The sequence below is a fragment of the Acyrthosiphon pisum genome, chromosome X (genome assembly GCF_005508785.2).
Source record: "Acyrthosiphon pisum isolate AL4f chromosome X, pea_aphid_22Mar2018_4r6ur, whole genome shotgun sequence".
Lineage (NCBI taxonomy): Eukaryota > Metazoa > Arthropoda > Insecta > Hemiptera > Aphididae > Acyrthosiphon > Acyrthosiphon pisum.
The window spans coordinates 120,259,976-120,269,718 of record NC_042493.1 but is presented as its reverse complement, the minus strand read 5'-3'; the positions used below and the strand labels follow the sequence as shown (position 1 = coordinate 120,269,718).

At 29.2% G+C, this 9,743-nt stretch overlaps 2 long non-coding RNA genes across 4 annotated transcripts in view; both read right to left on the bottom strand.

Moving 5' to 3' along the window:
- Positions 1–1,825: 1,825 nt before the first annotated feature.
- LOC115035011 lies at positions 1,826–4,207 on the bottom strand. Of its 3 annotated transcripts, XR_003840186.1 has the most exons (4): positions 3,848–4,207; positions 3,624–3,775; positions 3,451–3,560; positions 1,826–2,400 (listed from the first exon to the last, which is right to left on the bottom strand). It is a non-coding gene; the product is annotated as an uncharacterized LOC115035011 (long non-coding RNA). The 3 variants fall into 3 exon arrangements; XR_003840184.1 differs by having other exon boundaries at positions 3,447–3,560; positions 3,624–4,207; XR_003840183.1 differs by having other exon boundaries at positions 3,624–4,207.
- Positions 4,208–5,513: 1,306 nt separating this feature from the next.
- Positions 5,514–9,743, bottom strand: part of LOC100574623 — a 7,867-nt gene continuing 3,637 nt past the window's right edge. Inside the window, exons 4-5 of the long non-coding RNA XR_003840182.1 lie at positions 8,609–8,694; positions 5,514–8,524 (exon numbers count right to left, since the gene is read on the bottom strand). This is a non-coding gene — a long non-coding RNA (uncharacterized LOC100574623). The remainder of the gene's footprint in view (positions 8,525–8,608; positions 8,695–9,743) is intronic.

Here is a 9,743-nt window from a genome sequence, read left to right as displayed (position 1 = left end):
TGCAAGAAGATTTTTGTATGAATATAAATTTTAATCAAAAGTTTATGTTTTGTAAGGACCGTGGTATAGATTTCAGTGTCTGGTTGTGCAGGATATATGCGTGATATGTGCGCTAAGTACTTTTGGGGATTTCCATTTTACCACCCGGTACTACGGAGATTCCCACTTTAACGCTAGCTGGACAGAAAAAGGTCAATTTCCAACGCTTCAACCGTCATCGAAAACAAAACTTTCGGTACAGGCGTGACAAAAAATTAATTACATTAATAGCAATATCAAAAAAATGACATACACACAATATTGGCTGACAGATTATTCCCTCTCAAAATCGTTTTTCTTATACAATAAGAATTTAAATATAACACATACATTACAGTGACCCTCTCAACATCTATTGTGCAGGCACACACTAGAGCGTGACCAATTATATTATTAATTGTCTACCTTTTTTTAATTCATAAACAAAACAGTGGCAAAAATAGGTAGATAGATAATTGATATCACATAGTACTATGAAAATGCACTAATTTATTTTAAAAAGTATAAATTAAAACATAATACAAGATTATTATGAAGACAAAAATCATTTATTTATAAGCTGTTAAACTGTAACATATTATAGCAAAAAAAATAAACATAGGTAAATTTTACTTTATAAAATGAAATATATTTTTTTAGGTATACAGGGTCAGACGTAAGACACTTTATCGTTTAACCATCTACTTTTCGTATAATAAGTGTCTTACGTTAAATGGAACATCCTGTATAATTTGTAATATCTAATTTCTGCAAACAACATATTTATTCATAAGTTGAATCAGGGTGAATCAGGTTATAATTTTACCTCAATTCAATCTATTTTTGGGGTTATATTACAAATAACCTTATTGTTCTGAAATAGTGGCAACTCTGATGTGACAAGGTCTGTCGTTTTTATAAGCTAACTTAGAACAGTCTAAATATTAAACAAACTTTAAACCCACAGCTAAATGTGCCAAAGCTGTGGCTAATTGGCATTTAAGTCGAACAAAGGTAGCAAATAAAAACGGTTGTGCTCGGTATAGAATTATTATAGGATCAGGATAATTATCTTGTGACAAATATGTTCCTGATAAACTATGTCTTGTATTAAATTGCATTTAACATAATTGGAGGTAAAAGAAAATACCACTTTTGAGAGAGAGTGTATTACAGCCAATTTGGTTGCCATCTAGAATTCTATTCATCACATCTTGATAGATACATGTTAACTGTGAACAAATAATATAAATACATTATAACTTATAAAGGATTTATTGATATATAGCTTAAGTTCAAGCAATGTTGAAATATCATCATTAAGAAATAAAAGCATTTCTTAGCAATATTAGTTTTATCTCTCAGGTCATCCATTATAGATAAAACGCATCAATGTAAAATTGTTTTTTATGGTATAAAAGTAATCTTAAGAGTAAAATCACTTTTTGCAAAAATTAGGTGGTATTCTGTCTTAGGTACCATGACACTAAACTTTGAAGGTAATTTTGAAGAAGATAACATTATTGTAAGAATTTAAAAAGAAAAAAAACATCATATAATTTGTTGTATACTTGTTAATTCATATCTATAAGTATTTTATATTCTTTGTACATTGTTTATCTTTGTTTTCGTTTTATTATTCATGAACGACTGTTAGTATTATCTAATTTTTATAATTGGGCCGGGCCCATTTAAAATTTAAATAAGTTAATACTGTTGTATATCAAACCAATTTAACTTTTGTAACGGAGCCGCCGTTGGCGAATCTCCGCTACGTTAAATAAACTATAAACTCGGGTGATTTCGAGTAATCAACGTGTCTTTATTTTTTATATATAATGTTATATAAGGTATGGGGATGATGGTTCACGTCCGCGTGACCGTATGGTATGGTTCACGGGGTCGAGACCACCTTGACAATGAGGGGAATGAGTTATTTACAGTTATTTACAGTTGAGGAAGATCCGGGTGGATACATCCGGCCCGCTCAAATAAGTGGCGTTGGTTCGTATTCCCGAACGGGTAGCGTGGCCTATGCAGGCGCGCTTGGGGGGATTTGTGCGTTTGTTCTACGAGTTCTGAGCACGGGTTCGTTGACAATCTGGTCCGACAGTGGTCTTTGGAATCCCGTGAACTTGGATCGCTCGTCGTGGCTGGCTCCACCGTGTGTTCGGCGACTCTTCGTAGTCCTCGACCTCCGTACTGAATGCGAGCAGCGGCGTAGGACGATTAGGCGTTCGTATTGGCCGCTCTGGTCGTCGTATCTAGTCCTTGGGTGGTCGGGTGGCGTCTTGGGTCTCGCTGGTTTCGTCGGTCGGCTCCTTTTTTAGATTAGTTGCTCCGGCGTGGCAGTGGGTGTTCTCCATATTCCAGTGACAGCAGCTATGAACATTGTATAATATTATTCGTGGGTAGGTACTTGAAAATTCTAAAGTATACTATTATATATCTATGATAGTACCACAGTTTGTTGTTGATTTATAACGCGTTATAAGTACCTAATGAATATTGTGATATGATTAATTTGGAATATATTATAGGTACCTATTATAGGTCAATTTTTTTCTTAATACCATAAATAAGTATATAATATGTTTAATACCTAGACTGACATACCGTCTCCGCTCAGAATCATTTTTTTTATACAGTGATATTATATCATTGAATTCAAATTTAATACTATCCATTATAAAGTGACCCACTTGTAACCTACTGTACAGCAGAGCGACATCCACTTACCCAACTTTTTTGTAATGATCGTACATTATTCTAGGTAAAATATAAATTCGACATGTCAAATGGTGAAATTAAATACAACATTTGAATTAGAATATATTTGCATATTTTATAATATTAAAAATGAATTCCCAAAATAAATTGTTTTTTCTTAAGAAGTAATTTTCACACAGTTTTCTAAACAAAATTGGTATCGACAATTGTAAAATTAGAAACTTATCTGACATATAGACTCAATATCGTACGGAGAATTAAAAATTACACGTCAGTTTGAACAGTACTTTATTACGTATTATAGTATTTATATATTTAAGGCTAGAAAAGACTTTTCCCACTAAATTCAGCATTTTATGACCATTTATTATGAGGATATACTAAGTTAAAATTCAAATTTGGCTTAAGTAGCACTTTTCCTATTATAACAAATATTATGAAAACATATAATATTTTGTATTTCAAAATTAACCCTATTTATTCGTACAATGTATGAATAATATGAACTAAAAATTAATTACACTACTGAAAAAATCTAATAAAAAAAAGCTGTAAAAATGGTTTAGTAAACTGTGACCTTTGTTACATTAAAAAAAAATTATACTTGTACGCATATTATGATAGGCTCAAGAGCAGTCAAAAATTAATGTACTTTAAATTGAAGTCAGGGCCCTATTTATTAGTTATTGTGTACCTACTTACAAACTTCTATTTTTAATTTTCAACAGCCTTTCAATGTTTCTTTTGAGAAGAAGCAATTTTCTTTTAGATTGATCATCAAATTCCACCAGGTCTAGAAATATTGAAAGAATCTAAAAACAAAAAACATTGTATGATATGTATGAAGAATGTTTTTAAATTGTAACTACATTTACATCAGCTGATGATTCATTGACCGTCTTAATGTCCTCCCTAGAAACAAATGAAAGGACGAGCAGACTTCAGTTATTGAAAGTGCGTTATACCTATCTTGATTTAGATGACGCATTATAAATATTGCAAAATATTTATTTTTAGTGAACTGTTGCTGAAACAGGTAAAGGTCGATTTTATTTATTAGACTACTTTTTATAATTAAAAAAAATAATAAGAAATCTACCTTAATGTGCATTGTGCATACAACAATAACACTAAAAAGGTAAGGTGCTAAATATACTTAGATAATTCTATGAACACGTATCAAAATCTTGTAATGCGACATTTTCAATGTATTTTTGCTTCTATAAGATACATTGAATTCTTGTAAACATTTTGATAGAAGTATGTAACAACATAATATCATAATATTATTTGGTACTTTTATGAGATATTATATAAATACATCGTCTAATCTATATTAGCCCATAATAGGTACATGTCAAAGGTTTTTGCTGTATTTGAACAATTTGATATTATTAACTTACGATGTTAACAATTTGGATTATTATTTATTATTTATTATTATGTGTTGTGATAAAGAAAAATAATAGAAAAAAACTAATATTTGATTTTGTCGATCATAACTTTAAACACAATTTTAATTAAATTAAGCACTTAATATTATTTTTAGAATAATGAAATAATGAGAAAAGATTTATCTAATAGAGAAATGAGTTTTTTAAATTTAGTTTACTGAAATATAGTGATTTATAAATATTCCCTTATAATTATTTATTTACAATTTATTATAAGTTCAGAATAGTTTGAAATTTATAAAAGTTAAAAAAAAAGAATTAAAAATACATAACTATGTTCTACATGACTTTTAAGAGTGCAATAAATTCTATGTCTAATCAAGAATTAACCAATGTAAATGTAACATATTTAATTCAAATCTCCTCCGTCCTTGACATTCCATTCTGACTCTCCTCTTTGCAAGCCGGCATAAGCACACCCCATTTATTACCCGTACATCTTGCTGGAAGGGGGGTTGGCGAACTATATAATCAAAGGTGGGCAATAACTAGTTAAAAAGTTTATTTTTTTTAACTTTTTAACTTAACTAGTTAGTTTATTTTCTAATCAACTTATGAACTTAACTAGTTTAATTTACAGTTGAAATAACTTAGCTTTTCTCAGTTGATTTTAAAAAAATCTGTAAAGTTTTTAATATAATATATTTTATTAAGTTATACATTATACATTATACGAGTTGCAATTATAAATGTTTTTAATAAAATTAATAATTTTAAATTGCAAATTGAAAATTGTTATGTTATATAACTTATAATATACGTATATGAAAGTCATGTACTCATATTCACGTATTATGACATTCAATTGCTATAAGATATAAAAAAATATATTTGTTAAATTAGTAAATAATAGTGAAGTAAAAGGGTGTACAGTGTACATTATGAAAAAAGTTCAATAAAATTGTTTATTATAATTTATAAATTAGAAAATAGAAAGACACATTCACTCTTTATGTGATTTACATACTAATTTTAAAAAAAAATTAATTAACTTTTTTAAACTGAGTTAAGTTAATATTTTTTTCTAAATTAACTTTTAACTTATCGAATTAAATTTATAATTTTTAACTGTTAACTTTTAATTCATCGATCTTGTGTCCTCTTAACTTAACTTAACTCGAGTTAATTATTTTCATTAACGTGCCCACCTTTGTATATAACTGTATAACCTTCTGCCGTCTACACTGCCATTTTTCACAGTCAGGATGTTTTCCAACATCACGTAAAACACCCAGAAATTCTTCAGCGTCCCTGAGGACTGTCATCTTTTCTTTCGAGTCAGAGGGTAGATCCTCTAAAGCAAGGGTTCACAGTTTTAGTGGAGGGTCAGACTCAGAGGTCAGTAAGTGGCTTGAGGTGGGCACCTCCTTTATACTGCTCCATTACCGGCATTCAAACAATGTGTGTTCGGAAGTATTGGCATTGCTGTCATAGTGATTGTTCCTTGCACTGGCAGCTCTACCCTTGCGGTGCAGGTACTGCTGGAAAGCAGCCATGTCCCTCCGGTGACTGGGTCTTGTGATGGCAATTGCACCTTCGATATTGATCTCGTTATCCACATCCAACGTCAGGAATGACGTGTGGTGACTGTGACATCTTTGTACATTTGAACAATCGTCATCTTGCGTTCCTCCCTTCTAATAGCATACTTGGACAGATCGGTTGGATCTCTGGGAAGGATAAGAACGCATAGGCAAGCCCTAATCCTCAACCTCTCCAGACCTATGAGGTTGGCCGGTGGCACGGCAGTCAGAAATAGCGATGCCTCGTCGGAAACTGTACGGTACGCTGAGATGACCCTGAGATGTCCTCTGCGGTCTTATCAGTATGGCTCTTGTCCTGTCCTAGGCAACCACTTGATTTATCCAAACAAGTACCACACCTAGCTTTTGACTACTGAACTCTAACGTTGGACATGATTATAGCCAGTGCGGACGCTGAGCAAGGTTTTCTCGCGACAATGCCCATGTGTTTGGTAAACATCTGGTCCATTGATGATACCCAGGTAATGAAGGCATAAATATATTCTGAACTATCTTCAAAGTAATCTATACATTTTGTATAGACAAGTTCAAACATTCCAGAACATTTTTCAATATTATAAATATTTTCTAAAAGATTTTCCAACTCATTCTTTGTTCTAATAGGCTTATTATATTTGTATTTTTTTCCATATATTTGTATAACTGGCACAAGGCTATTATAAAATGGTTTCTTCAAAAAAAAAAATTAAAATGTTTGACTAAAAGCTGTTACATTTTGCCCACAAAGCTCTAGACTATTATAAAATATATTAGGAAGTTCAACACTTTTAGATATTTCAATAACGACTGGGCTCTTTATTTCTAAGAATTCAGATGAATTTGATTTATTGGTGGGAGAGACAGGTCTTAATAATGTAATTTGATTGTCAATGAATTCTTGACGAATAACTGAATTAGGCGACAATTTGTCCTGCATTTTTAATGTTGAAGTTGCTTCGTGTTATACTGTTACGATCTTTGCTGTGATATAGCTTCCATATTATACACAGAGCAACTTATATGGCAGGGACGATTATTAGTTAAACTAACTTATGTAGAACAATACTATGTAGTATAGGAGATGTAATGTTTGATGTTCGTTGTAATTATATAGACATAAGACTTTTGGATGACATTTTTGAAGATTAATATTACTTCTCTAACTTTAGAATTCTCAATTGGTTAAATTGTTTTGACAACCGTACAGCATTAATTGATACTAATACTATGTGGCCAGCATCTAATGATTTCTTGTATTGAGCACATATGAAGGTTGATTCAAAAGCATAAAATAAAATAAAGCTGATGAACGGTCATCAATAAAAAGAATTAACAATGTGCTACGTAATAATGAAAAATATTCTTACCAAAATAAATTTTAACTTGTGATTTAAATCCAATATTACAATCAAATACTATAAATCAATAACCTTTCATATAATACAGATAAATCTTCTACACATGATACTTTCACATCAATTGATGATTTTTTGTTAGTAAATCGTTGGTAGCAAAAACTAAAAAATATTTATCAGCAAAAAGTTTGGTGATCATTAATTTGGAACCAATAGAGAATTCTAAAGTTATAGAAGTAATATTAATCTTCACCAATTTCATCCAAAAGTCCTATGTCTATAACATTACCATGAAAATCAAATATAACCTCTCCTCATCTACAAAGCATAGTTCTTCATATGTTAGTTTAACTAATAATCATCCACGTCATATAAGTTGTTCTGTGTATAATACGAAAGCTATATCACAGTAAAGATCGTTACAGAACAACAGGAAGAAACATTAAAAGATTCAGGATAAATATTCCTTTAATTCAGTTATTCGTCAAGAATTCATTGACAATCAAATTGCATTATTAAAACCTATCTCAAATAAATATTCATCTGAATTCTCAGAAATAAAGAGCCCAATCGTCATTGAAATTTTTAAATATGATGAATTTCTTAAATTATTTTATGATATTCTAGAGCTTTGTGTGCAAACTGTAACAGCTTTTAATCAAACATTTTTTTTTTTTTTTTGAAGAAACCACGAAAAAAATGATTTTATAATAGCCTTGTGCCAGTTATACAAATATATAGAAAAAAATACAAATATAATAAGCCTATTAGAACAAAGAATGAGTTGGAAAATCTTTTAGAAAATATTGATAATATTGAAAAATGTTCTGGAATGTTTGGACTTTTCTATACAAAATGTATAAGTTATTTTGAAGATAATTCAGAAGATATTCAAATGTGTTCTGGCAGTCAAGGGTGGGTAGTAAATCAAGATTTCTAAAAAAGTATATTAGGCATTTACTATTTTTTTTTTTCATTATCTTTTTTTAAATTGTTTAATTTATTAATGACAACGTGGGTACATTTTTAGATCTATATTTTAAAGCAGAACTTAAATTGAGTTTTGTACGATTATTTTATGATCACTGATAAGTATTTAAATCTTAGGTGAATGGAATAGTGGTACAGGGATACTAGAAAACTAGGGATAGGCAACTTATTTATATAATCTGAAAAATTATAAATTTACGGTACCTATTTGCTTGTAATATTGGATTTAAATCACAAGTTAAAATTAATTTTAGAATGAACATTTTACATACCTAGTACATTATTATTTTTTTTTTTTGACACCTATACATCAGCATTATAACATTATGCTTTTGAATCGACATTCATATTATGTGCTCAATACTTGAACATCATTGTAGGCCGAACACACAGCATTAATTAGTACCGGCATAGAATATTGCGCTATTGATTTTACTTCTTCATTTACATATTCCTACAAAATAAACAATAATTACTTCAATGAACGGACATCAAAAAATATTTTAAAACAATATTTATGAATGAATTTATAAATTACTATTGGTGGTGCAAAAATGGTGGTTCAACCTCCTCTTCATCAGCATCAGTTATGTAGCCAGGTAAAGAAGAATAATGTCCCAAATCCTAAATAAATAAAATAAAATAAAATAAATTTAATTTATGTGTATATAAAATATATATTATTTAATGCTAAAATAACAAATCATTAATATAAAAGAACTAAAACTAATTCCAATTACAATAGGATATGGTTATCTTTCAACACTGACACTTGAATTTAGTTTCAACTTATTTTTTTATAAATACTGATTACGAATTCTATGTAATGTCAAAAAGCTAGAATATTAGACAAACTCATGAGGAATATTGTATTAAATATTCAAATATTAGATTCAAAAAGAAAATCTTTATGAATTTCTAACTCTCAAAATAATTTGCTCATTTGAAAATTTTAAGGTGTATAGGAAATATTAATATAAACATTCAGAGAATATTTCATGTATCTACAATCATTTGTTTTAAGTTACACCAAAAACCAAAGTCGATTTTGTGTTAAATATCACGTTTTCCTTAATTTTATTTTTTGTTCTCCCCAGCAGTTTTGAATACCACTAAGAATTTTTACATCCCTAATGCACTTACTAGATTTACTTACCCATAGAACAAGATACTGAAGCTGAAATTTGATTCATTTTTGCTGTCACAAAAAATAAAAATATTTAAATAAAAAAACTAAATTATTGGAAGACTAATAGATTAATCGCTCTGCTCAGAACCTAAAAATTACTTATAATGTTATACTTTTAAATATTATACATTACATTTTAAATGAAGTGATTTTATATTATATTATACTGTACATTTTTGATATTTTGTAAAACTATAATACTTATAAATTATAATATAGTTATAATAATATCAAAAACAACATAGCAACATTTTGCTTTTCAACGTTTACTTTAATTATTTCATGTGTTTTTACAATATCCAATTTTTTAATAATGTGGAAACTAAATGCCACTAAGCATAAAATAGTATAGGACCTACTTCTCAAAAGCTCTTTTAATCTAATTAATCAAATCGACATTAAAAAAAAGAATAGATGATACTTCTAGTGATGAATTAATGATTTTTAAAATAAACAATTTCTCTAATGATTTTATTAAGATTAT